Genomic DNA, 5,058 nt, shown 5'->3' with positions numbered 1-5,058 from the left:
AAGCCTTTCACACAAAAGTCATAATACTGTTTACACCACAGGGCTCTACTGTGATTATTACTGTTATATTGTTTTAAAAGAGAAGTCAAGGATGATCAGTACGATTCATTTTACTGCTATAGTTGTTGTTGTTTATGGGATCCAAAACGTGACTGACCTTCATAACACTCTCCATTGCTTTCTTCAACACTTTCTCCACAGATACAGTGAGGTTGTATATTGGGAGGTTTTACTTCTGGGAAAAAATGGTCCCCAAAAGAAACCTTGATAAAACCTCTCTTTAAAATACATTTTTGCCTATCTGATCGATGGGCCACAAATTACATAGGTAACGTTACCCCTAGATCCTAACATCTCCAACATACATAGAGGCAGTTTACAAATAATCCTGAAGGCCTTGATGAGCTGCTTGATTTGATCAGGTGTGTTTAATTAGGGTTGAAACTCTGCAGAACATTTGGCTGTTTAAATGGAAAGCTGCTTCCGATGAAAGCTGCCTATCTCGGCTGCCACCTCATCAAATGTTGTTGAAGCCTGTCCCAATCAGAAGGATCCTTGGAAAGCAGCTTTTGTTTCATGCCCTTCATTCAGCTGAATTTAAAGGATGCATGGGATGTATCCTTCACAACCTCCAGTCAGCCAAATCCTTTATACACATTACAATTCACAAAAAAATAAACTGATGAAAAATAGTCAGTATTTGCAGGACTGTAAGGCAAAAATAAAATTTTTGGACATAAAAGGTATCCTTTGTTTTGGTGTAAATTAACTCACTAAACTGCCAGTAATTTAAGCCACCTGGAAGACTGTAGATGGTTATAATTCATTGTATTGCATTAAAAGAAAGGCAAATAATATAAAGATTTTTTTTAAAAAAGTTTTATTCAACAATATTCCACCAAAATAAATGTTATAGGCGTACGGGTTTGAAAGGTGCAGTGTGTATATTTTAGTGACATCTAGCCGCGAGGTTGCGAATTGCACATAGAGAAGCTGTCCAACACAGGACAAAGATGTCGTCTTCTGAGACAGGATAGAGTAGCCAGTAGTAAATTAAGGAATTATATTTACTTAATGTATGTAAGGTCTTTATACACCTCTGAAAGCATAGTTGAGTACATTATATTGCATTTCTGTCAATAGATCCTCCTAAATATTAGACATTGCAACTTTAACATATTAAATGGCAAAGGGTTTGAACTTTTAATATTAATCATAAATTATTTAATTTTAAAATTTCAGAGGTTAGGCTGACAAAAAAAACTGTTTGAGAACCTCTGGTCTAGGTGAAGTTGAGGAGAAATGAATCAGTTTTTTTTTTTTTTTTAAGTAGTGCTTAGAGTTCTCTTACGAGAGGTCTCTCGTACTGCGTAAGTATCTTACGCTATGGGGAAAATCCTTTTCTGCGAGATATTGAAGCCAAAAATTATCCTTAATTTTGAAATAATGTAAAGCGCGTTGCAGCAGCATACAGACGTAGGCGAAACAGCTTGCGCGCCTATTGGCTGCTCTGCGGCAACTGCAGCAGCCTATAGAGCGAGGCCTGACGCGATGCCAGATCCAATGGGGGCATTTCGCGCCCTTTGCGTCGCTTCGCGCCCTTTTCGTAGCTTCCCGCCTAAAAGGGCGTGGTCTAGGCCTATAAAGACCGCTCGTAGGCAGCTATTATCTGATTTTTCATCCTTCAAGCGAAGCACACGCATCGCTGGAGCCGGAGAAGAAGCCGCCGTCGACTGCAAGCATCTCAGCGTTTTTCTCGTCTGGCCGCCGCCCCGCCAGACACGGCCCGCGGCCCAGGATTGAGTTGAAACCTGAGCCTCCGAAATCGTCCTAGCACAACTAGGAAAACGACTGTGTACGAGTCCCGCTGTTGCCGGACCCCCACCAAAGTTATTCGCTCGTCCAGTTCCAGAAAATGTGACTGTTCCAGTGTTTTCTGCAGCCAACAAACCAGCTCCCTCGCCCGTTTGCCTGCACATAAAAGTCGTTCCCACGGCTACACAGATAAACCCCCAATAGAGTGTATTGTCTGGTGTCCCGGCCACGGCCGATGGTGTTTCACGTGTCGTAAGAATGCCCACTACCCAGTGCTCATCTCTAACGTTACACACAAGCACAGCTCACATAAAATCGACTCAGATCGATTGCGCTTCACAACCGGCCACGGCCGATGGTGTTTCACGTGTCGTAAGAATGCCCACTACCCAGTGCTCATCTCTACACACAAGCACAGTGCACATAAAATCGACTAAGATCGATTGCGCTTCACATGTGGTAAACGTGCCCACTTCTCAGTGCCCACAGACATCACATTATGCACGCCCCAAGGTTTCTGTAAAAACGAAACCAAAAGGCGTTCCCTATATGCAGGCGAACAGTGTTTGCAGTGTGTTAAATGTGCCTGTTGCCACACAACCACATCCACACACAGACATAATAGTTCCCGCTATCAGCGCTCGCGCCCCGAATGTCACGAGCACGTCTCTTGTGCCACAGCACACCGAAACCACTCCGTTACTGAACGAACGGAGCGCGCTTCGTATTCAACCTATAGCTATTCATGCAAACGCATGGGAAAAGCTTCCAGGGGTTTCGAAATGGGTGCTGGACATTATAAAAGGAGTGGAAGTGGCGAAACTATTGAGCAAAGGGGTCATAGAGCCCCTTTCTCAAGCTCAAAGCGAAGCAGGGCTGTACAGCAGATATTTCCTGGTACCGAGAAAAAAAAAAAAAAAAAAAAAAGACATGGTCACAGACCCATGTTAGATCTAAGGCAACTGAACAAAGCGCTGGTGAAGCGTCGGTTCAGGATGCTCACGACCAGAAAAATCCTCGCGCAAGTTCGCCAAGGAGACTGGTTCGTGTCAGTGGATCTGAAAGACGCGTATTTTCAAATACAGATAGCGTCACGTCACAGGCGATTTTTGAGATTCGCCTTCGAGGGCCAGGCATATCAGTACACAGTCCTGCCGTTCGGTTTGTCCCAGGCACCCCGTACATTTACGAAGTGCATGGACGCAGCGCTCGTTCCTCTCAGACTGAAAGGTGTGCGCATACTGAACTATTTGGACGATTGGCTGATTCTAGCGCAGTCTCGCTCAGTGCTTGTACAGCATACGACCATGTTACTCGATCACCTCGAGAATTTGGGTCTTAGAGTCAATTGGGCGAAGAGCTCCCTGTCCCCCAGTCAGAAAACTTCCTTCCTGGGCACAGAATTGGACTCGCTGTCAATGATAGCGCGGCTGTCATCACAGCGCGCAGCGGACATTCAGCACACAGCGGGCTCGTTCCGCTGCGGCGCGTCCGTCCCGCTTAAAAATTTCAGAAAATGCTGGGCCTCATGGCCTCAGCGTCATCAGTTCTGCAGCTGGGTCTGCTATGTATGTGCCCACTGCAGTTCTGGCTGAAAGCGCGCGTCCCGCGTCAAGCGTGGGCGTCCGGTCGGCTTCGTCTCACGGTCAATCAGAAATGTGTCACAGCCCTGAAACCGTGGAAAGCAGTCGACTGGTACCAGTCAGGTGTAAGCCTGGGGACTTCCTCGAGAATAAAAGTGGTGTCTACGGACGTGTACACCTCGGGATGGGGGGCTCTGCTCGAGGGCAGACCGTTTTTTGGCCAGTGATCAGAACGGGAAAAGCTCCTGCATATCAACTGCCTCGAAATGCTGGCAGTACAGAACGCGCTGATGCGCTTCTGTCCCCAAAAAAAAGGAAACCATGTACTAGTCCGCTCGGACAACATGTCAGTGGTTTCTTATATAAATCGCCAGGGCGGTCTCAGGTCCAAAAACCTATACAGACTTGCAGAACGCCTCCTGGTATGGGCTCAGCGCAACCTGCGCTCGCTGAAAGCAGCGCATGTGCCGGGGCTTCTAAACATAGGGCCAGACAGACTGTCCAGGAACAATGTTCCAGCAGGCGAATGGTCTCTACACCCACAGACAGTACAACTACTGTGAAAAAAAAAAAAAAAAAATATTCGGCAGAGCGGAAGTAGACCTGTTTGCGTCTCCGAACAACGCTCACTGTCTGGAATTTTACTCAAAAAGCAGAGACGCGCTGGCCCACGAATGGCCCCGCCGTCATCTCTATGCTTTTCCCCCCTTCTCTCTCCTACCTCAGGTGATAGAGAGGGTCAGGGAAAAAGGATGTTCAATACTGCTGATAGCGCCGTTTTGGAAAACCAGCCCTGGTTCCCAGCGCTGATGCAGCTGACGAGCACTGTCCCGTGGCCGATACCAGTGAGGAGAGACCTTCTCTCTCAGGCCAGCGGCTCGATTTGGCATCCTCACCCAGAGCTGTGGTCCCTTCATGTCTGGGCCACCAGCGAATATATGATGAACTCCCTAAAGGAGTATTAAACACGATCACGCAGGCTAGAGCCCCTTCTACGAGACGGCTCTATTCCTCAAAATGGTCAGTGTTTTCGGGCTGGTGCGCAGCCCGCGGCTCGTCACCCACTAACTGTGGTGTGATGGAGGTGCTTTCCTTTCTACAAGAGCTGCTGGACAAGGGCAGAACCCCGTCCACGCTCAAAGTCTATGTGGCGGCCATAACAGCGTTTTCGAGCACAACGCTAGGTCAGTCAATAGGAAGGAATGATTTAGTTATTCGCTTCCTGAGGGGAGCTAGAAGACTAAATCCCCCCAGACCTCCCTCAGTCCCGTATGGGACCTTTCTGTGGTACTAGAGGCCATGAAAGGTGGACCATTAGAGCCTCTGCAGACGATTGATTTGAAATACCTGTCTCTTAAGACTGTGTTTCTGCTGGCTCTCGCTTCAGTGAAGCGCATAGGGGATTTGCACGCACTCTCTGTGAGCGCGACGTGCATGGAATTTGGACCTAATGACTCTAAAGTCATACTCAAACCCAAACATGGTTACGTTCCAAAATCACTCAACACAGTGAACACACCGTTTAGGGCACAGGTCATCGCGCTGTCAGCCCTACCGGTCAATGATGAGGAAACGGACGCGAGCCTCCTATGCCCAGTCAGGGCATTACGAGCTTACGTGTCTCGCTCGTCTGCTTTTAGACAGACAGAACAGCTTTTTG

Source organism: Garra rufa, chromosome 16 (genome assembly GCF_049309525.1).
Source record: "Garra rufa chromosome 16, GarRuf1.0, whole genome shotgun sequence".
Classification (NCBI taxonomy): domain Eukaryota; kingdom Metazoa; phylum Chordata; class Actinopteri; order Cypriniformes; family Cyprinidae; genus Garra; species Garra rufa.
Note: the sequence above shows the minus strand (reverse complement) of the source record.